At 44.0% G+C, this 23,678-nt stretch overlaps 1 protein-coding gene across 2 annotated transcripts in view; it reads left to right on the top strand.

Moving 5' to 3' along the window:
* Positions 1-23,678, top strand: part of RAD51B (RAD51 paralog B) — a 747,205-nt gene that overhangs the window by 685,470 nt on the left and 38,057 nt on the right. Inside the window, exon 15 of one of the 2 annotated variants that reach the window (XR_012516148.1) lies at positions 323-402. The gene's annotated coding sequence lies outside the window, so the exon portion shown is untranslated. Of the gene's footprint in view, positions 1-322; positions 12,646-23,678 lie in introns of those variants that run through there. The other variant, XR_012516149.1, reaches the window with a different exon arrangement.

Raw genomic sequence — 23,678 nt, 5'->3', positions numbered from 1 at the left:
GTTCCATGCAGGTGGCTGGTGCCGCTCACAGCTCGGGACACTGACCAAGTGCTTTTCCTCCCGATGACCATCATACTTCAGGATGCACCAGAAATACTTGATACTTTCTTTCCAAGTCATCACACAGAAGAAAGAGAAAGAGAAACAGGGAGAGAGGGAGGGGGGAGGAAGAAAAAAAGCGAGGAAGGAGTACACTTTTGGGCAAGATTTCATAAAAGTAATAATTTTTACTGTCTAATTTACACAATCAGACATGATTTTGTAAAGCAAAAACCTTTCATTTTATTCTTCAGTGAAACTGGCTTTTTTTCTCCCCTGTAAGTTTGTAGCAGTGAAGAATACCATGACGCCAGTATAGTCCAGCGCCAGCAATGTTAACCAGACGGCAACACAGAGAAGAAGGCAAGTAACATCTTGGTATTATTATGAAAATAGTTTTGCGCTTGCAGACACCTGTGATAGGGTCTTGGGGATCTCTGGGGACTGCACACCTCACTTGGAGAATCAGTGCTTTAGGAGATGGCTGCCATTCTACTACTTGTAGCATTTACAGGTCAATGTGCTCTATGCTAAGATGTGTATGTACCGGGTCTTCATGCAAAATTGTAATCACCACTGTTCATTGCATAAACTAGAAAACATGTCGTTAGGTATCAGCTTATTCTTGTAGATGGACTAGATATGAGACAGGTATTTCATTTAAGGGATATATGTTTATGCTTTTATTTGTCCCACTTGTCAAAGGTATATGCATGGTGAGGAAGCTAGGCTCTAAGCCATTTCTGAAACTGTCAGTGTTGAGTAATTAAGGTACATAGGGAAGCCAACACTTACACCCCTTCCTTTGTAACTCTTCTACCGCCTTGATCCAGTGAGCCCCGAAAGTTCAGTGGGCTGAGGAAAACGCTTTTTAGAGGAGCAGGGTTCCCTCAACTCCAGTCTAGAAGTGATCAAAGTTCTCATGTTAGCAGTACCTGCAATATGGGTTAAGAGAAGCCGTTGGCCCAGAAGGCTGCGTTTGTTCAGATGGTCACGGCACCTGTGAGCATTGGATTGCCGTGAAGAGCTCAAGCCATTGCCTCTGCTAAAGTGCCTCCAAATTCCTACACAGTGGACTTGGAGCAAGACAGGGCGGGGGCATGATTGTTTTCCATTCTTGTTCAGTTAGGCTTACACATCCTCACTCCCAACAGGCAGAGTAGGCTTGTGCCCACACCTGACTGGGCTCAGCTCTTCAGCGAGTGATTGCGTAGCTGCTCCGCCTGTGACTGCTGGCCTCGGTCTGCAGGCGGGAAACAACAGGCAGTTGTGTCCTGAGCCCTGGGAACTGGAGAGCTTTCCACATCTGTTCGCCTAGTCGGGGGCGGGAGGAAATCACCAGAACCTTCAAACATGGGGCCAGAGCCGGGAGACAAAGGGGAAGCCTTAAGCTGATGGCGACCCTGGGTCATATGAGCGCCCCCCCAGGCTTCCCCCATCCCCTTTCATCCCCTCAGGTCCCCGACACTCAGCCTTTTCATCCTTCTCCAGGTCAGCAGGATCAGGTTAATGTGAGTTGACCAGAAAGCTTATCAAATGAAGGCAGAGGCAGGTGTTTGAAACCCCTTCCCTGCTGAAAGCTGGGTTGAACAAGGTTAGCAGTGTAATTCGGGCCAACATCCTACACTAATTGCATTTTCTTTCCTGGAGCTCCTCTTCCCCCTTCCTCGGTCTCTGGGAGCCAGTAAGCAAAACAAACTGTTCAAAAAATGAAGGATTTAGGGGAAAAACTTCGGAGATGTGACATTCTGGACTGGACAGTGGCCCTTCTATGCCAGAGCCTAGGAACTAGCATTTGAAGGCATCCGGCCACTTCCACTCAGTGGGTGTGCTGATTGCACAAAACCTTTTCCCGATTTCACAATCATGATGTCCTATTTGTAGCTTGAGTTGACCAAGGTGGGAATATTTATACCACAGAAACCAGCAAGCTATAAACCATGCTTTTCCACCTCCAGAGCCGGTTGTTAAACATTTATGGGCACACCAATGCTTCCACTGTAGCTATTGTCACTCAAAGTATGATTCTCAGACCAATTACTTAGGAATTTCCTAGAGATCAGAAATAAGGTGGGGCAGGAGGGTTGTTATTTAACATGCAGATTTCCTGGCCAACCTGAATTAACTGAATCAGATTCTCTGGAGGTAGAGCCTGGGGGAAATGCTTTTTAGCAAGTCCCTAAGGTTATTAATAAATTCAATAAAGTTTGAGACTTCAGCCTTAGGGAGTAGGAGAAAAGAGTGGGTGTGCATCTGACTCTTGGCATCTGGAAGGAACAGCCGGCTTCAGTCCCAGTTGGCCTGAGAATGGACAGCTGTTTTCCCTCGAGATATAAACTTCATGACAGGAAAAAGAGGTGGGAATTCTGGGGTCTCAGCTACCCACTGACAACACGACTGGTTCTGCCTTGGAACTCAGGATGAATCCATTTTCCAACTTGAGACTTTGACCCAAGACAGCATGAGCAAATGTCCAGATGTATGTACTACGTGGAGAAAGTCACCATCGTTTGCACCATTGGTGGGGCCAGTGGAGCCCAGGGAAAGGACAGAGTCCGTTTTCCATATTCGATTGCCCAGGACAGTGTTTTTCTTGCAGATTTGTCTAGACATTATCAGCTTTCACAACCAGGCATGACTCTGTAAAACAAACACCTTGCTGACTTCATCCCTCTGAACTGGAAGAGAAGGTTTTTTAAGGCAGAAAGGAAAAGAGAGGAAAAGGAGAAGAGAGAAAGTTTCTTTGCCTAGATGTAAAACAGAAATCTCATAAGGAGCTTAACTCTGTTTTTGACTTGTTCTGCACCTGCCTGAGGGAGTGGTTTAGACTGGGACAGGTAGTGTGAAAACAGAGCTAGTAAGTGCAAGAGCTGGGGTTTGGACCCCAATTTTTATGTCCAAAAAAAAAAAAACAATGAGGCTGGGTGTGGTGGCTCACACCTGTAATCCCCACATTTTGGGAGGCCAAGGCGAGCAGATCATAAGGTCGGGAGTTCAAGACCATCCTGGCCAACATGGAACCCCCATCTCTACAAAAATATGAAAAAATTAGCCAGATGTGGTGGCATGCGCCTGTAATCCCAGCTACTCAGGAGGCTGAGGCAGAATAATTGCTTGAGGAAGACAGAGGTTGCAGTGAGCCAGGATCATGCCATTACATTCCAGCCTGGGCGACAGAGCGAGGTTCCGTCTCCAAAACAAAATTAAAAAACAAAAACCGATGTACTTTCCTCCCAAGTATAATACGGTATTTTTTCTACATGCAGTTGGAACACAGAGGAATCCTTAATGGCCAACTAGGGTAGTGACATTGGACATATATATGCTCCAAGTACTGTGAATTCCTAAACCATCAGAGCCCCCTATATTCTGATACAAATTCAGAAACATAATCCAAAGCCACATGTAAAACTTATGGAGTTATAGGCAAGTAAATTATAAATGATTAGATTATTGGCTATTAGATTATCCACTGGAATGGATAATTGAGAGGCAACCATATTGATCCATGTAATTTAGGCACTCCTCATATTAGACACTTATGCTTGAAGAAGTTTGCTAAATTCATGATCATGTGGTCATTTCCTATACATTTGTTCCAACTGTTCAGGGCTTTAGTTAAACATAAAACTTCATCGGATGGGAGGAGGAAGAAGCCAAATGACCCTTTAAGAAAACAAGATATGAGCTCACATATTTTTTGCCAGGTTTCATGGCCTTTCTTTGTGCCCAGAAACTCTTCTTTACCCCAGGACCCATCTCCACTTTAACACTGTTCATTCAGCAAATACATAGTGAGGACTTACTATGTGCTACTTAGGGTGTGGGGAAGAACAGGAGACTAACCATCTGGTCTCATGAATTTTATAGTCTATTGGGAAACAGGTATTACACAAGTCAGCATGAAAATAAGTAAGTGATTATGCATTGTCTTAAGGGCGGTGAAAAAAAAGCACAAGGTACAGGGAGAAATGTCAATAGCCCTGAAAGGTTGACTGCATCAAGAACATGTCCATGGAGACCGTGCTGATGGGGTTTTTGTTTGGATTGTTTTGGGTGGCATGGGGTAGGGGTAAGGGGACATGGAGAGTTCTGGGTGACGTACTTGAAAGGGAGCTGTCAAGTAGGCCACTGAATAGCCAAATCAAGAGAGTCTGGAGTGGAGAGGTGACTCAAACCCTGCACCTGGATGAGGTCATAGGGATGGAATGTCTGAGGAGAGGCAGCAGCTGGGGCCTGCTCCCTGGGCCACCCATCTGCAGAGCTCAGGAAGGAGGCACTCCCAAAAAAGAGGGAGTCCCGGAAACCATTTGCAAAGGATATTGTACAAGTGGGCAACGTGAAAGTACCAACATCAGAAAAGCAACTCAGGCCCTCCAGGACATATCTGACCTCCCCCTCCTCTCTTCTCATGAGCCAGGCAGGCTGTCTGCAGGCCAAACAGTGATTTGAACTGGGGCTCTAGAATCTGAACAGCTGGCTATGTCTTGGACAGTGCTTCGTGACTCCACGTTATTACTCTCTGTTCCTTTCCTAGTCCCTAACTCAGACCCAAGCTCTTTGCTCTCTCGAGCTTTTAAGTGTGTAGGTATTGGGCAGAGAGCAAATAAACCAGTTCACACAGATGTATGAATAATGTCTAACCAGCCAGTTCTCTTTGAGATATATTATTGTGAAGAAGCAAAACTAAATCTCTAATCTGTGGAATTGCAGGCAACCTAATACGTTTCAGGTGTGCCCTTGAGAGGGCAGCCCTTTTGAGCTGGGGCTGCCACCCTGTTCCCTTCTAGCTTCCCTGCTCTGTTGCTGCAGCAGCTTCTTTTCTTCCTCCCTTTCTGAATCTCCAGAGTCTTGAAAATGTCCAGAATTTTCAGAGTGGTTCCATTGGCACCAGTGGCCATGTCTCTGACAATTGCAGTAGCTAACATTTATATGGAATTGTTACATGTAATTGTTAGCCCCTCATATTAAACCTGTGCTAACCCTATGTTAAATGAAGTTAACCTTAACATAGTTTAACACAGAGTTGCTGTGAGGTCAACCCTTCTACTCTGGGTGAGGCTGCGGCAGGATGAGAGATGGGTGTTAGCTGCCTGTGGACCCACAGCTGGCAGGCTGAAATTTGAAGCGGAGTCTTGCTCCCAGTCCACACTGAGGACCGCGTGAGTGGGATGTCTGTCTGAGTCTGCCCCCACTTGGGTTTGCTGTCCTGAGAGAACAAAAGCAAATCCATGTTCTGGTTCTCTGAGGCAGCTCTTACTAGACCCGGCTCAGTTTGACCCCTTTCTGAGGCTGGAAAGGAGGACAGCCCAGGTCAAAGCCCTGGTTGCTGATTACAGACAAGATGGGAGTCATGTGGGGTGTCAGCTTCCATCTCCTGGGAGAGAAAACCAAAAAAATGCTACCTGAATTTCCAGGATGAGGTTGAAGGCACAATCTTTTCAGGCCAAATCTCTCAGGCAGACTTGAAGAGACTGCAAAAGAATCTGGAAGTTTCCCTCACTGTTTCTGGGATGTCTGAATTCCTCCCTCTCTGGAATGGAGCTGTTGGAAGGCTCCATAATCCTCCCTCTCCTGGCTCAGAGGCCCAGCTACACTTTCTAAAACGACCCAGAGCCATCTGATTTGAAGCATGTACCAGCTCGTGTGTGGAAGATGGTAATTACCTCCATTCCAGTTAGGAAAGCCGAAACCTGCCTTTTTCATGCCTCAAACAATTATCGAAGTGCCTTTTGAAGCTCTGGATAGAAGAGAAAAGCAAAACAAACCAGAGCCAATTAGAGCCTGGGATTTGAGGGTGGCTTAGTTTTGTGCAGTGGGACTTGGGCGGAACTGTGGGAGAGGGTCAGAGGTCACCCCAAACCCCCAACTGCCAACCAACTTTGCCTGTGCCAAAAGACCATTATTTTGCGTTTAAAATCAAGCCCCCTCTCCCTGACTCAGGAACAGTTTGCAGGAACACCCTCTGCGCCAGCTGTGAAGAGGGCTCCCTGATTAGATAAGGCCTGGAATGCATCGCTGTTGAACAGAACAGTTCTCTGACAGCTTTTCATACTCACCATTACAATGTTTCCCCCTCAGCCGAAACTTGGTAAGATAAAGTGAATCCCCGGGGACCCTTTTGTTTTTGGGGTACATATTTGAGGAATTTTTGTGGCCTGTGTTCCATTTGGAGTTAAGGTTCTTGGTCCCTGAAGTTCTTCCAGCCTGGGTGGGAGAATCTGGCCATTCAGAGGCAGGCTGTGATGAGAGCGGAACGCACATTCCAGGCTTGAGGGCAGAGGCCAGCAAGCGGTCCTGCCGTGGGATGGGAAGCCTGAAGGCTTCTTAACAGACCCCCAAGGACAGTTCCATAATATTCAACACTGCCACAAAGCACAGAGCGGAAAGTGGAGTTGGGGCACGGGAGGTTGAAGCTGGATTAGAATGGACTTGGCCAAGATCTGTTCATTATGTCCGAAGCGGCCTTTTGGATGAACAGGAGTTGATTGACTGTCAGGGTAACATAACACTGTCTGGGAGGTTCCCTTTTGGGTTTGGGTTGGGTCAGGAAGACAGCAAGCACCAAAGAGCCCTGGGAGAACCCACTCTGCCTTATTTATGTCCCTAACCCAAGCTGGATAGAGGAGCTTTCTCTTGGCCCTGGCGTAAGTGCCCAGCTTTCCATCTGCCTGTCATTTACCCACTCAACAGTGGGCCTTGATGTCTACAAGAAACCACCTTTGTGGGAATACCCCTTAGCGTAAGTGGGGGACTGTTCCTTTGTATAGGAAAAGTTGCCCTTCATACACACAGGTTCGGATCCGGCAAGTGCTGTATTTTCAATCCGTGTTTGATTGGAAAAAAAAACCAACCAAACAAACAAAAATCTGCTCCTGACTGACAGGGAGAGCTGCTGTTGCAATCCCCACATGAGCTACACATCTCAAAAGTTTACAAAACATAAAAAGATGCATAAAATTCAAAAATTAAACCGTTTCAGGCTAGACAGTAGACCCAGACAGTTTAAACCCATGTTGTTCGAGGGTCAACTATATTCCTGTAAAGCAAAATGAAGAAGCATATTGCTTAAGAATGCATCTGCCAGGCTCAAAATGGAGTGAATGTGAATGTTCTGGTGGCATCAAAATGGCCAGTTCTGTGACAGTAAGAGAAGAGGTTCACGTCTTATTTAATCTTTTTATAATAATAACAGCTATGGGGTATTACAGCTTTACCAAGTACCAGATACTGTTCTAAGGACTTTGCATGGTTCACTCACTCCTTACTTCAGCCCTAGGGGGTAGGTGCTGTAATTATTCTCACATTGCAGACAAGGACACTGAGACAGAGAGAGGTCAAGCAACGTTCCCAAGGGTGCGCATGGCGTGTGCACTGCTCCTGACTGACCGACAGGGAGAGCTGCTGTTGCGATCCCCACGTGAGCTACACACGTCAAAAGTTTAAAAAACATAAAAAGATGCATAAAAATTTAAAAATTAAACTGTTTCAGGCTGGACAGACTAAAACTGAGAGATGGCCAGAGCAGAGTATGACAGATAAATCTATGGACAGAGTAAACCCTGACAGGGTTGAATCACGGGCCTTACTCCTCCACACTCCTGACAGGTTGCTTCAAGACCAAGAAATAGAAACACAACACATTGTGAGTTCTACGTGTGCTGCCGTCGTACACACAGGCTAAACACACCCACAGGCTTGAAATGGCTTTGAAGCTGTGCCTAACAGATCCAAGGTGCACAATGAAGGCATGTTCTGGAAGCGTTCTTCTGGGATTTTAGAACTGAGTTAACTCACGTTCTCCTACAAACTCTCCCTTGTGGTCACTGTTCAGAAGGATTCCAGGCTGCCTGTGTCAATGATTTGACCCCACAGGATGGTTCTTTTTTAGGTTCTGACAGGGAGCAGAAATGAGTTTTTTGACTTTGGGTTTTCTCCAGAAGATGGACATATCTGTAGTTCTTTAAAAGGCGTTTGTGTGATTTCCCAGTCTTTTCTCTGAGCCAGGTCCCCAGGGATTTCTCTCCAGCATGTGGCAGAGACCACCAGCTGCTTATCAGGCCCTCAACTGGGCCAAGAATGTTCATTATAGGGGTTTCCACCCTTTGCATCTGTGGCTTGTGATAGGCAGAGTAATGGCCTCCCAAAGATGTCCAAGTCTTGATCCTTGGAACCTGTGCATATGTTACATAGTGAGGGTGAATTAAGGAAGCAAAAAAGATTGCTAATCAGTTGACTTTAGGATAGGCAGCTTGTCCTTGGCCCAGTGTAATCACAAGGGTCCCAAAATGTGGAAGAGAGAGACAGAAAAGTCAATGTCAGTAAAGCAGTGTAAGAAAGACTCAGTGGGCCAGTATCAGCTTTGGAGATGGAAGGGGCCATGAACCAAGTACCGAGGGCCACGTCTAGAAGTTGGAAAAGGCCAGCAAATAGATATTCCACTAGAGCCTCTAGAAAGGAACATTGCCCTGCAGATGTCTTAATTTTAGCCCAGTGAGACCCATGTGAGACATTTGTTCTCCAGAATTATAAGATAAATTGTCATTGCTTTAAGCCACTCTGTTAGTGGTAACTTGTTACAACAGCAACAAGAAAGTCATTCAAAGTTACCATGGTTTTCAATCCCCAGGTCGTAGGATCTGGAGGACATTGGACCGTGAGCTGAAAAGTGAAAAACCTGGTGGCCACCTTAGCATCCTCCCACTGACCATGTGGAAATTCTCATGGTTCTCCAGGCTAAGCCACATCTGCAGTGGGGTCTCTTCTTGACAAATGGTGTTTCATTTCTGAGCAGTGTTGCCAAATCCCCTCCTCAGAGTGGTCCAGACATCCTCTAGCATTACAACAGGCTGCTTTTCACACCCTGACTCTCCCAAAATGCCAAACATTTCCAGCTAGCATAGGGTCTGGGGTATTTTTCTCCCCTTCCAGATAGCCAGCCACAACTTCTGTGAGCTCTGGAACATGGAATTTGCATGATGGAACCATGACATGCCGAGTGCCAAGAGCCAACCTGAGCCCTCCTCAGGTTTGAGAGGTTATCAGCTGGGAAATACGTGTGATTTACAATTTTCTTCCATCCCCCTCTATTTCATAACATGAGCATCCAAGTCAAACTTCTGAGCTGGGTTAAGAAACTGGAATTCCTGGGCTCTGGTTCAGGCTCTTACTAGCTCTGTGACGTTGGAAAAGTTGGTTAAGACCATTGTGCCTCAGTTTTCTTATCTGTAAAATGGGGAAAATATACGAGCTAATATCAATCAAGTGCTTAGTGAGCTGTCTGCCACATGTCCAGTGCTATACAAGTACTTGTCATTGTTGCTGTTGTTCCTGTTGTTATTATTAAATGGGTCCCACATCTTGAGGCAAGTCATTTGGAAAACCACCTTGTTCATGGTTTGCTACATACGGTCATGTGCCACGTAACAGTATTTTGGTCAACAACCGACCACATATAGGACAGTACAGCCTAGGGGTGTAGTGGGCTATACCATCTGGGTTGGGTAAGTATACTCTAAGATAGACAGTGACAAACCCACCTATTGATATATTTCTCAGAACGTGTCCTGGTTGTTAAGTGACAAGTGATTGTATTATACTTCCAGCAATTGAGATGAATTACCGTTGCACACAGTACTGAAGCTCAGGTGTGGACACCCTCTTTTAAAATATTTTTCCCATGAACATGTCCTTCAGGAAGTAGCCTCTGGTGTACCACAGCCAGATGAGTGATTGTTAGGGAAGACAAAGCCTATGTTTAGAGTTATGCAAGTGTAGTGGGGAGAGGGCATCTTATTGCTGACTCACGCCCACTGGCAACCCAGCCTGATTCATCCAGACTGCTGCAGAGCTCTCTGCATGGGAGACCTCTGCTCGAAGGATCTTAGCCCACTGCATGGCCCACCGACAGCCTCTGAGATTCAGGCCTCTTCTTGGTTCTTCTGGACTTAGTTCTTACGTCCCCAAAAGTGATAAAGGAGAGGGGTAGCTCATTTTCAGCCAGGAGTGGCCCCTGGCACATTGGACACTGCTTGCATTGGAGAAAGGCCACTCACAACAGGCTGCCCCTTCTGGGTATGGCAGCCAGCCTGCCCTGACAACAGTGTGGCCTGGATCTGTGACTCTTAGTGGCTGCTTGGGACTGCTGCAAGACTGTGGTCTGTGACTTGCCCAAGAGAGAAGTTTCTGGGCAGAACAGGGAGCTCAGGAGAGAAGAAAGTTACATCCGCACTAAGTTTCAATTATAAACCACAGTAATAACGATGGCCAAAGCAAAACAAAAACGGAAACAAAATAAAACAATAACAACAAAAGGCCTACATGCCCTTTGGTAACATTGGGACTGAAAACAATGGAACTGGGTTTCTTGACTTTTTCTTAACCTTATCCCCATGAAAGAGGTTTAAGTTGCAATATTTTATCAAAGCAAAAACCATCTGAACAGCTGCCTGAGCTAACCTGGGAACCTAGACAGTTTAGCTTCTTGACCTCTGGCCTGTGGGGGAGGGGGACAAAAGGAGAGAGTGAGAGGGGAGGAGTGAGCTCCTTCTGTTTTCTGGACTGGCCATTTGAGGCCCGTGAACCAACTGAGCTGATGTCAGACTCCTGCACTCCCACTTCCAGGAGTCACAAAAAGTGGCAGGGATCAGGGACACTCCTGCGTCTCAGAGAAGTCACACATTGTAGGAGAAAGAGAATACGCTGCACAGATACACCCAGATTTGTGTTTTACTGTTCCTTTCATTCCATGTGATTTAGACAAATTACATAACCTCTCTGCAAATAGGGAAAACTTCCTTGGAAGGACTGGAACGACGTAATGCACCAATAGAGTATCTGGAGCACATCAGATGTATGATATATGAGCAGTAGCTATTTGCATTATTAAATAAAACAAAGGCCACCTAACTTGTAGAATCATCGAGCCAGAAAGAACTTCAACAAGTCAGCTAATAAAGTATGCATAGAAAGAAGCCTGGAAGGAAGTTTACTAAATATTAACAATGATTATTTCTGAGCACTGGAATTGTAAGGATATTTGTGTTTTCTCCTTTATATTCTTTTAAAGTTTCCAAATCTTTAGTAAATGTGTATTTTTTATACCCAAAATTTTTTAAACTTTATTTTTTTTTTTAAGTTTTCAATCTCAGTTTGCAGGCGCCAGTCCTATTGCACTAAGCCATCTAAAACCACAGTCGTCCAACCTGTTGCTAAAGCCATGAGAAAAAACTGACACCAACCAGTAAAGAATCCCTTCTGCTCTTTTGCATCGTACATCCTGAATGGAGCATAACCCTGCATGGTTTCTAGCCCATCATAACCTTGCTACACGATTTCATAGAAAAACGTCAGCCATTGAGAATGATGTCACTCGTCACACTTCCTCTTCCTTTCCCTTTAGCTGCCAGGAAACCTTAAACAAATGTAATGCTCAATTACAGTAACAACAATTAACTCAGATTTTGGGCATAATTATTTTCCCTCCTTCCTCTATGGTTTAATTTTCTCTTTCTTATTCAACTAATTTATTGAATATGTGACTTTCATTGTAAACTACCTCAAGTACACTTTAAAAGTTGGACATAAATCATAAAGTATAAATAAATGAAGATGTATTTTGTTGTAAAAACCCATGATCAGCCTGTTAAAATTCATATACTAAACATCTTGACTAGTAAATGTCAGGAGGGAGGCATGAAATGCAAGGAGAAGGCTTCTGAGTCAAGCTCCATATTTAGGGGGTAAAAAATCCTGGAAAATATGGATTTGTTCAGAACATGATTTACCTTTTAAAATGATTACTATTAATACTTACTCTAATTGTGTCCTGTGAGCATCTGTTGGGTGTCAGGCACAGTTTAAAATTTTATCCCCTTAATTTTGTGAGGTAGGCATTATCATTTCTAGTTGAAGAATAAGAAAACTAAGACTCAAACAAGTTAGATAGCTTGCTCCCAATCTCCCAGCTAGTAAGTGATAAGTCTGCAAAAGAAACCCTGGTCTATCCAACTCCGCGGCATTCATAACCCTATTCTGTTTCATCACATACAGGTTTTCCTTTTCTAGGTAGATTATGTTGAAATGGTGAACCAGGCTGAAGCTACAGGTTGGCTGTGTTCCAAATCCAGAAGCACAGCTAGAGGCTCCTGTGGAGTGACAGGGACTAAAATTGCTTCAAGTGCAGTGTATTACTGAGGTGAGGCTCACTTCTTAAAACGAAACACTGGGCCGGGCACAGTGGCTCACAACTGTAATCCTAGCACTTTGGGAGGCTGAGGTGGGCAGATCACCCGAGGTCAAGAGTTCCAGACCAGCCTGACCAACATGGAGAAATCCCATCTCTACTAAAAATACAAAATTAGCCAGGCATGGTGGCTCATGCTTGTAATCCCAGCTACTAGGGAGGCTGAGGCAAGAGAATCACTTGAACCTAGGAAGTGGAGGTTGTGGTGAGCCGAGATTGCGCCATTGCACTCCAGCCTGGGCAACAAGAGCAAAACTCCATCTCAAAAAAAAAATTAGAAACATTGAAGTGGGGCTTCCTTCCTCTCCCACTTCCTCCTTCCCTCCCTCCCGTCCTCCCTCCCTCCCCTCTCCTTTCCCTCCCCTCCCTCCCCCCTTCTTCCCCTCCCCTCCCTCCCTCCTTCTCTCTCTCTCTCTCTCTCTCTCTCTCTCTCTCTTTCTCTCTCTTTCTTGGCTCACTGCAACCTCCCCCTCCTGAGTTCAAAAGATTCTTTTACATCAGCCTCAGCAGTAGCTGGGACTACAGACGCGTGCCACCACACCAGGGTAATTTTTATATTTTTTGGTAGAGATGGGGTTTTACCATGTTAGCCAGGCTGGTCTCAAACATTTGACCTCAGGTAATCTGTAAGGTAAAGCTTTATTACTAGGAAAGAACGTTGAAAAACAGCTGCTGATGATCATACCTGAGACTATCGCTTATAGGAAACTGTAGGCCTATGGAGGCAGGAGAAATAATCACAGCCCAGCAAACAGAGACTAGGATGCTCTTACTATTGAGGGAGAGATCACTAACACCATGGCTGGGAAAGATCTCAAATCATCACTTGATTCTGAACTAGAGACCTCTACAAAACCTCTAGGATGGAAGAAAATGAGAAGATACTCATTCTCAAAATTAGTATCCAAGCAAAAATATTCAACAGTAAGAAAACCAGTCAACAAAATCAACATTCACTAGATTAATTTTGTCCAAAGAAATTTAAATAACAGAACAATCTGACTAAAACTTTAAACTGAATTTGTCTAAATACTCAAAGAGAAATAACATCTACTTTAAAAAGGATATTGTGAAATAAAGCAGACAGAAATAAGAACTGGCAAATACAAAAAAGAACAAATTGAAAAGGTAAAATATATAGATAAGATAAATTCTAGACATGAAATAGGTGAAGAGAGGATTAGTGAATAGGAAGATAGTACTTAAGAAGCCACCAAAATGTAGCAAAGTCAGAATAGGCAGGAACTTCCTTAACTTGATAAAGAATATATAATCAATACCTTTATAGACAACACACTCAATGGTAAAACTTTATATGTATTCTCATTAAAATCAGAAAAAAGATGATACCTACTGTCACCCTATTATTCGATAGTCCTACCAGTGCAATGAAAAAAGAAAGAGAAATGAGGTATAAGAATTGAAAGCAGACAAAGCCATCTTTCTTTAAAAATAGTAAGATTATTTACACAGAAAATCCATTGGATAGGAAGATTATTATAAATAATAAGAGATTTCATTGAGTTTGCTGAATACAACGTCAATATACAAAAGTTAACAGCACTAGGTAAAACTAATTGGGAGGGAGACGGAGACTGAGATTGTAGCTGGAGGGGAATGTATCAAAGTAGGATTTTAAAAGATGGGAGGTTCCTGAGCACTTCGTTTGCTGTTGAGAATTATTCAGTAGAGTGAAAGAAGTTGATTGTGCAGAAAAGAGAGGTGGATGACCTTAGGAATCAGTCCTGGAGACGTTGAGAGAGGATGGGATCCAAAGCACAAGTAGAGGTGTTTGCCTTTAGGAGGAACAGAGCTGCTTCTTCCACTGCAGTGGGAAGGAAGACAATTCCTATGCCAATAGTTTTACAGATGTTGCAGCGGAAGGATGAGGAAGTTTCTGTCTGATTATTTCTGTTTTTCTCAGTGAGACATGAACTGAGATCATCAGTTGAGAAGGGATGATCATTGGAGGTCTGAGGGGAGAAGAGATAAACAGTGACCTTAGAAAAGTTAAACTTACTAGGGAAAAAAAAAACGTAGCATTTCTGAGCAATGTTGAGTACTCATTTGAGGACTGCAGTCATGGATTTAAAGTGTAATCAGTCAACTCAGTGGAATTACTTTCAGCTTTAGTCTTAAATTGCCTCAGGACTATTTCAGCCTAAGCCAACAGTTGGATTTAACCAGATTTGAAGATTTTTCTTGGAGAGTTTGGCATGAGGACAGAGGGCAAAGGGGTATACGGCAGTGATAATAGTGGACCATGGAATTGATCATGGGTAAAGGGAAAACAAGGACATGAGAGGAGGTGATAAATAGAACAAAACAAAGCAAAGTAAAACAACAATAAAAAACAGACAAGCAAGTGAGCTTAATTGATTGTTGAGGTCAAAAAAATTATTGGAGTAGAAATACTACAGAAGATTGGCTGGAAGGGTGAAAATGGTGGTCAGCATATGACAGTTGAAATCTCAGCTTGAAAGGTGGTGATGACAAGGCTAGGCGATGGCTATTTTTAACATCGCTGAAGAAAGGGGAAGAATAGATCATTGGAAGTGAGAAGGTCAAGGAACTCAGAGACCAAGGATACTTAAATCCCCAAGAACGATGGCAAAAATAGGATTGAAACAGAAGAGTTATGTGCTCAGGTGTTTAATAAATGAATAATAGGTCGTTGATGACAGCCATTCAGTGGGAGAAGAGTTAGATAATGTGAAGGAATGAGCATCCAAATGGCTGTGTTTTTTAGAGGAGAAAGGGTTTGGAAGTAGCAGTGGAAAGAAAGGAAGCCCATTTTCCTATGTACAGGCTCTGGGATATGGGACAGTGAGATAAAAAAGCAACCACACTTTTCGGTGCTATGGGGAAAACCACGTCTTCAAGGCGAATCAGGTTTCAGTGAAGGCACAAGGATGAACAGAATGTTCAAAGAAGAAGGTAAAGATTTAGAGGATTTCCAGAAAGCTGAGTGGAGTGCGTGGATATTGGGTCAGATATTACTAACACTACCAAGTTACTTTATCATCTGTCCTCCCACTGCCACCCCCACCAGATTGTAAATTCCACAAGGGTAGAGGTCTTTGCCTATTTTGTTCATTGATATATCCCAAGGACTAAAACAGTGCCTGGAACATTGTGGATGTTCAATACATATTTTTCAATTGATTAATAGTAGCTAATATTTATAGAGCACTAACGTGCCAGGGTTACTACTAGGTGCTTTATGTGTGTTATTATTATTACTGCCCCCATTTTATAGATGAGAACATTGAGGCACAGAAGGGTTAAATAGCTTGCCCAAGTCCATAGGACTAACAAGTTGTAGAGCTAAAGTTCAAACATATTCCAGCTGTGGTTTGGTTCTACAGCCTCTGTATTCTTAAATTCCAAATTACCCCACCTTCCTATGGTTAGTGGACGTACAGAAAAATCTCAAGGTAGAAGCCCAGGTAATGGCAAAAGACCAAAGAGGTTTGACCTCTGGTGATGAGTGAAAGTTAAACAATAAATATAATTGTTTATAATATTTCTGATTTCAAAAGTTAGTCTAAAAGCTAGCTTAGGGCATTTGCTGCCTCTAATGTCCTATACCCTTGTTTATCTCTTACTGTGATTGTGACCCGGCACTTGCTACTATCAGTTCCCAGATCTTTTTAATCCCCCCCTCCGCCCTGCATATTGCTCTTCTTTGTTATTTTCAGTTCCTGCATATCCCCATCCCGACACCTGGCACATCCGCCAGTCTTTTCCACTGACTTCTCTTAAAGGCAGTCTGGGGCATTGGGACCTCATTTCGAAGCATGTGATACTGACACATCGATCTTACAGGACGCCTTAGGAGCACCAAGCTGACTCACTATCGTACGCATTCCAACTACAAAGTCATTCTGGGAGTGCCCTTCAAAGTGCTAGGATTATGCTGGCTGTTTTATGAACAGCTCATACTATCAAGTGGAAAAGTAAAGGAACATTCCAACATTTCAGGAAAACCAAGGCAAAAAAATGAACATGTATAACTGGATGGAGGAAGCCTGGGATAGTACCCCTATTTCTGTGTGAAGCCTCTCATTCCCTCAGTGAGACACATGCTCGCTAGGGTCAGGCACACAAAAGGCCTCCAGGAGCACTTGGTGATTTGGACCACAGTGCACTGTAGCTTTTGTCTGTGCTAAGGTTCTTAGGTGCATGCCGCAGAAATCCCTCTGGCTAACATAAGCCAGAGATTAAAAGAAGGATGAAGGGGGTCCCACAGAATTAAGGAAAGGCTGAAGAACCAGTCTTAGAAATGGTTAAGAAGCAGGCAAATTCCAGAAACTAAGAAGCAGGAACCACAAGGGTCACAAGAGTCCCACAGGTCTGGTCAGAACACTCCACTTGGATGGGATGAAACTTCTGACATCTCCATTCTCTTTGTCCCTCTGTTCAAAATTCACTTTCCATTGAAGGGAACATCTGATTGGCCCAACTTGGGTCAAAAACCTCCTGACTGCCAGCAATATCCACAGACTATATTCTACTGGGAAAAGAAAATCCTCCAACAGGAAATGAGATTGTTATTAGGAGGGAGATGAGTGCTAGGCATTCTGACAGCCGCCATTCCCAACCCCTCCCTAGGTGTTTAAGAATACAGAAAACATTTCAACCTGAGAAAGCTGATTGCATTTTTTTAAACAATATATAGAACTGTATTTCTTCTCCAGCTGTACTTTCAGAGCCCTAGACTGGTCTAAATGGAAGGATGTCTTTCAGTATGAGGCCAGTCATGCCTTTGCATGATATCTATATCAGACTGTCTTTCTTTAGAAAGAACTCTTAAATTTACTGTCACACACATGTTTCCTGGTGGCTCAAGTTATCCTTTGTAAAATTTTGTCTACTCTGCGGCTTAAAGTTAATTTTCCTTCAGTCTTTAAAAATAAAATTCGGTCTTGTTATTGATTTAGATCCTTGTGGAATTTCTATAGTATTTCATTACTCTTTTAAATAGTCTTTTTTCCCTTTTGCTATTTTTCATATTGGTTTGATTTCATTAAAAATTGTGACCCAGCCAGTTGCAAGATCAACTGCAACTGGCTTATACCTATAATCTCAGCACTTTGGGATGCCATGGTGGAGGATCACTTGAGCCCAGGAATTTAGGACCAGCCTGAAAACAGAGATTCTGTCTCTACAAATCAATTGAAAAAATTAGCTGGGTGTGGTGGTGAGCATCTGTGTCCCTGCTACTCAGGAGGCTGAGGTAGGAGGATCACTTGAACCTGGGAGGTAGAAGCTGCAGTGAGCTGTGACTGCACCACTGCACTCCAGCCTGGGTGACAGACTGAAATGCTTTCTCAAAAAAATAAAATAAAATAAATGGCACCCAACATTTTTAGAATGACTGCCACAATAATAGCACATGTCCCTAAACAGAGATACTACCTTCATGATGTTTAAAGGGGGTTGCTCTTAAAAAGGAGCCATGAATTACTGAAACAGGTTTTGCTTTTGTTTTTATTTACCTCTGCAGTATCCTTTTAAGATTAGTGTGATAGGAGACCCATCCTAAGGGACTGTTAATAAAGAGAAAAAACGCTTAATGAAAAGTACTATCATTTTAGTCCTTCTAGACTTAGCCCATATCTTGAGATTTAAAAGACTCTTTTTTTTTTTTTTTTGAGACAGAGTTTGACTCTTGTTACCCAGGCTGGAGTGCAATGGTGCGATCTCCGCTCACCGCAACCTCCGCCTCCTGGGTTCAGGCAATTCTCCTGTCTCAGCCTCCTGAGTAGCTGGGACTACAGGCACGCGCCACCATGCCCAGCTAATTTTTTGCATTTTTAGTAGAGACAGGGTTTCACCATGTTGACCGGGATGGTCTCGATCTCTTGACCTCGTGATCCACCCGCCTTGGCCTCCCAAAGTGCTGGGATTACAGGCTTGAGCCACCGCGCCCGGCCAAAAAGACTCTTAATAGGATATTTTGAGTGAGACCTTCACATATATGCTCCCTTTGATAAAATTTATGTCTGTGGCAGTCTTTCTCTTAATCAGCCTTTTAATTTCTTTCTTTCATTATTACTTCAAAATATTTTCATGTGTAATCTCATTTTAGTTTTCAAATGAATTGGTTAGAAGAGATTTTATCCCCATTTGTGTAAGAACTGGTTCATGAAAAGATTATGATTTTCCCAAGGTCATGTAGCTAATTGGTCAACAAACCAGGCTAAGCATCAAGACGTCTTCATTTCTGGGTGTTTGATTATTTAAGTCAGTGATCTCAAACTGGGGCCAGTAACACATTTAGGTCTTGCTAGGAGGGGACCTAACTTGGACCCCACACTTTAAAGAGCCTAACTCCGGCTCTTTCCAGTCCCATGGGCCAAAATGCCAAGACATCTCACATTCTGGGTCCCAGATCCCCAGAGTCCTGTCAAATGTCCCCACATCCATTTGAGTCTGGCCTCCTATGGGCAGTCTGTACCTTTGATGTGAGTAGCATTAAGTCAGGGGGGCAGCGAAGGGGAGGCTGTTTGAGGTGTCGGGGTTTAGGCAGAGCTTGACTCCCACAGGTGTGCAGGCTGGAGCTGGGGTGGGAAGGGGAGGGCTGGGGGTCAGGAGCCAGCTCTTCTCTGTTGCCTTGTGTCTGCGTGCAACCCCAAGGTGTCCCAGAACTCTGAATTCTCACACCTGGCTTCCAAGTCTTTAGGAAGGCATATTTTTTGTCATTGTAGGCAGACAGAATATATTTGGTTTAACAGTTAGCAGGATTGATTTATACCTTTGAAATATTTAGACATATGATATGGGGGCCACTGTTTGTCCTGCTGCCCCAGGCCCTGCAAACGTTAGGGGTAGGTTTGCAGTATGCCAACACGTGGTTTGTTTGGCTAGCACGCTGCTTTTCTTTTTTACATCTCAAATTAGTTTCTAACATCAACAATTGGGAGATTTTGTATAAGAATAGAGATTTCTGATTTCTCTTTTTTTAAAATTACAGAAAATCGTGGGCCTGCCTGATTGTATGGCAAAAAAGAGCTGGGCTGAGCAGCATCAGCCTGCCCTGGGTGGCGCTGGGCCAGCATTTTCTAATTGGCCACAGTTCCCACCTGTCTCCCTTCTCTCATTTCGGTGACCTCTGATCTCTCTGGCCCCTGAGGGCATTTGAGTTTGTCACCCCTGATTTAAGTTCTTCTTTAGCTATGTCCTTTCTATATAAAGCCACCATGCCATCACATTTAACACATTGTTTTTGCCTCTTTTCTATGACTTCCCTCAAAGAAAGGGTTTTTTTCCCATTAGCTAAGTGAAAATCCTTACATTTTAATAAGGATAAATGCCTATAATTTTGCCATCTTATTCCCTAACTTCTGAATCTTGGGAAATCATTAAAACAGCAGCTAGGAACTTCAAGAGAGCAGTCTCTCTCCACAGGGATGCCCCCTTTCTCCATGCCATGCGAACTGGAAACCTAGTGCAATGGATTTTCTCACTTTGACCCCAGTGAGGGAGGGAGATTTTTGATAACTGACAAAGAGCTTTTGTTCAGGTTTGCGACAAGATGGCTCAGTCAGCCTCACCTCATGGCCTCATGCTTCTTCCAGGTTCATCTTCCCCTTCTGCCCCAGAAAAGCCCCCAGCCACAGCCTCCTCGCCTCCAAGTCACCAGCCCTCTACCCCTCCTCCGCCCGCCTCTCAGTCTGGAAAACAGCTTTGCACGTTAACCTCCAGGGGCATTCACTGAGTTTCCAGAGGGGTTTCCTGCCCCACAGGCTGCCAAAATAGGCCCTTTACACTCCATAGATGGGAGAGAAAAATCTGCTTGTTCGGTTGCAACTGTCAAGCAAAGGACGTGCTGAGCTCAGATAGAAATAGCAGCAGGGTCAGGGCAGGGCAAGGCCCCAGCATTTCATTAGCTCGGCCCAGCTAAGGGTGATTAAATGCACACAGTGGCCCATGAATGAGGCCATGGAGGGCAGCCACACAGTGCTGCACAGAAAAATCATTCTTTGGCCGCTGTCAGCTGGCTGAATGGGACTTAATTATCGGGATAATGAGAACTGATTTTCATTGTTTTAATTTTGGGGAAGGGGTGAGAAAGGAGGGACTTTTCTTCCTCCTCTGGGTGAAAGGATGCTAAACTATGGCCTCTCATGGGCAGCATCCTCCAGGCTGCTGTTGGCTCCTGTGTTTGCTGTTCTTTATTGATGCTATAAGAGTGTTAGGATTCTCTTCTGTGTCAGTGTCTCCTTTAGGGCCTGTCATCCTGGCAGGATGTGTCTTCAGAAGAGCATGTCTGTGCTGGCATCCACTGTGAGCAGCTGTACCAAAGCAACAGAGGGACAGAGAGAAGCCACTAGACAGAGCTGCCCATGCTCAGCCCCTTTCCAGATGCCTCCAGGACATGAGGGAATCCTACCCTGCTCCTTAAAAACATACAGGATCTAGAGAATTCAGATGATCTGCTTGAGGCAAACATAGGCTCATCCGCGTTCCTTGCACCCCATTCAAGGCTCAAGAGCCTAGGACTCTACTGCAGACCACTCCGCAGCACTGTTGGACCATTAGACCTCTTCTAGCTAGAAACCCTTGACAATTGAGATAAGGTCCACTTACATGAACCATGGAAGTCATTACATATGACTTATTCAGCCCTCCCTTACTCAATTTGATTTACCTGCCACCCTCCCAAGGTCTGACTCTTCACGTGGAAATGACTTATTTATTGCTACTAGTGGGATTGTCAAACAATAAGTATTTGCAAAACTGGGCTTAGCATGTTCTAGGTGCTATGCAAATATATAATGACACCCCCAACCCAAAGAAAGTCAGCTGGGGAGATTGGAAACAATTAGAGAAACACACAAGGGGACCCTAATTGGATGTGAATCTCTCTAGCCAAGCAGATGAGAGAGAGGGTGGGTTTAGGGGTAGTGAGGGACACTTTGTGAAGAAATGACAGCTCGTGAGGGCCCCAAGGTTGAGTATAATTTCAACAAAGATCAAAGAATGGATTGGGATGGTATATTCGAGAGAAGGAAACAGACTTGATTGTAATGAAGGCTCCATGTGGGGAAGAAGGTTGAGTGAAGAGTAGGGCCAGATGATGTGATGTTTACAAAAACAGGCAGGACATGCTTTTTTCACTCACAACTGTACTGCATCTTGGACCATAAAAAGTGGTGGTTGTTGCTGTCATTTGTTTTTGTTTTCACTCTTCCCCTTCAAGTTCTTTTTTTTTTTTGGAGACGGAGTTTCGCTCTTGTTACCCAGGCTGGAGTGCAATGGCGCGATCTTGGCTCACCGCAGCCTCTGCCTCCCGGGTTCAGGCAATTCTCCTGCCTCAGCCTCCTGAGTAGCTGGGATTACAGGCACGCGCCACCATGCCCAGCTAATTTTTTGTATTTTTAGTAGAGATGGAGTTTCACCATGTTGACCAGGATGGTCTCGATCTCTTGACCTCGTGATCCACCCGCCTCGGCCTCCCAAAGTGCTGGGATTACAGGCGTGAGCCACCGTGCCCGGGCCCCCTCTTCAAGTTCTTGAAGAAGACAGGCAGAAAAGAAGAGGGTATGCCCTCATTCATGGAGCACAGAGAAAGAAGCTGTCTGTGATGTTTCCTAAACCTACACAGACAGTTCCCAAAGAAGCTGTCTGTGTAGGTTTTGGCTCTAGACCAGTGCTGGTACCTTCCTGGGACTGCCCAAGCTACATCCCCAGGGAGAGGCTGCAAATCCTTTCTCGGCTTCGCTCAGGTCAGGCTCCTCTTTTCTTGAAGATTTGACAGGATATTGGTTAATAAGTTCTTCAAGTCTGACCACTGGGTTCTTTGTGGCAAAGAATAGGTGACTAAGGAGAACTGGCTATAACAGGCTAATGGCCTACCTGGCCCCTTTCCAGAGGAGAATTGTCATGGTCCTTCCCAGAAGCCACATCTTATATGCACAGTCCTCACAGAGTGTGTCTGTGTGTCAGAATCAATTAATCATGCCTGTCAGGAGGAGGAATGGCCCCTGTGGCTGAAACACTGGCTATAGCCCTCGTGACTGAAGACCCCTTTGCCTTGGAAACTCATGCATGTCGGAGGGGAAAGTTGAGTCTAGATGGCACGCGGTATTCCTTGGGTATGTTTCCTCATCCCGGAAATTTGCCCATGCCACCCAGCTAACTGCTTGTAGCAAAGCGGTATTGTCCGTGCTGTCCTCTGGGGCCTTGTGTGAGCCTGAAGGAGCCATTCATTTCTTAAAGAAGAAAGAGCTGGCAAAGTGGAATTTGCAATCACAGTTCTTAGTATTTACAACTTTTTTTCCAAGATCTTCGGCCACTTAAAAAAGGATTTAAGCGGCCACCCTGCAGGAGTCTATCTTTTACGTGGCAGCCTGTGAGATAAACAAACCTCATCTCATTATTTATTGAGATCCCCATTGGTCCTCTATTTTGGATGGAAGTGGTTCCCAAACTTTTGTGATTTAACACCTTATCAGTAAAAAATTTTGAATCAGTACTCCCAATATGCATATATTTCTTTTTAAATTATACACATGTATTACTTTACTAATGTATTATGTATGTTATAAAACAGACACAAAATTAATTTTTTAAAGGCTGAGATAAAGATGAAGTAAGCAGTAGCTTAAAATGTCAATTTTGAAGGCTTTGTATTGTCATTAGCTAATATCTCAAAGCACAATGTATATGTCAGGGAGAGCCATCACAAATGATGTAAATCCTTATATCTAATAGTTTTTATGAAAATTTCTAATTGTTTTGGCTTGACTTCTTGTCACATGCGAATATTTGGTCGTTCTCTTCACCTTGTAATATAGCTGAAGAAAACTTGTTCTAAGGGCAGTGTCAATGCTATCATTCTTATTATTTGCTTATACTTATGCTACTGATATCACCTTTGACCTATTGTTTCCATGTGGGAATATTTTAATCCACTTGTCCATTTTGTGTATGTTAGGTTAAATTTGATAATATCCATAACCCAATGAGTCAGGAACATGCAAGCTGTAGTGATTCCTATATCGTTGAAAACCCCAGGGGAGTGAGGACTGAGGCCACCCTTTGCCCTCTCTGCAATGTGCAGATCCTCATCGTGCCACAGGATATCTCATGAACAATTCATGACACATGACAATGGATGTGAGGACCCCATTGTCAATATTTATGTCAGATATTAGAAGACCGTGTTTTTTATTTCCTAGGGAAAAAAAAAAGTTAAAATTCTAGTACTTCCTGACTACTAAATTCTAGTGGATCATCTTGTGGAACTCTGGGGCATGCATCCCATTTGGAGACCAAAGGTCTACAGGATGAATTTCCAACGCATTAGCCTTGACTTACGGGGTCTTTCTCCACCCAAAATCAGCCCATCTTTCCAGCCTCATCTCCCATTGCTCCCTGTCTTATA

The sequence above is a fragment of the Saimiri boliviensis genome, chromosome 2, assembly GCF_048565385.1.
Source record: "Saimiri boliviensis isolate mSaiBol1 chromosome 2, mSaiBol1.pri, whole genome shotgun sequence".
NCBI classification, from domain to species: Eukaryota; Metazoa; Chordata; class Mammalia; order Primates; family Cebidae; genus Saimiri; species Saimiri boliviensis.
The sequence above is the reverse complement of the archived record's forward strand: the minus strand, read 5'-3'. Positions and strand labels throughout refer to the sequence as shown.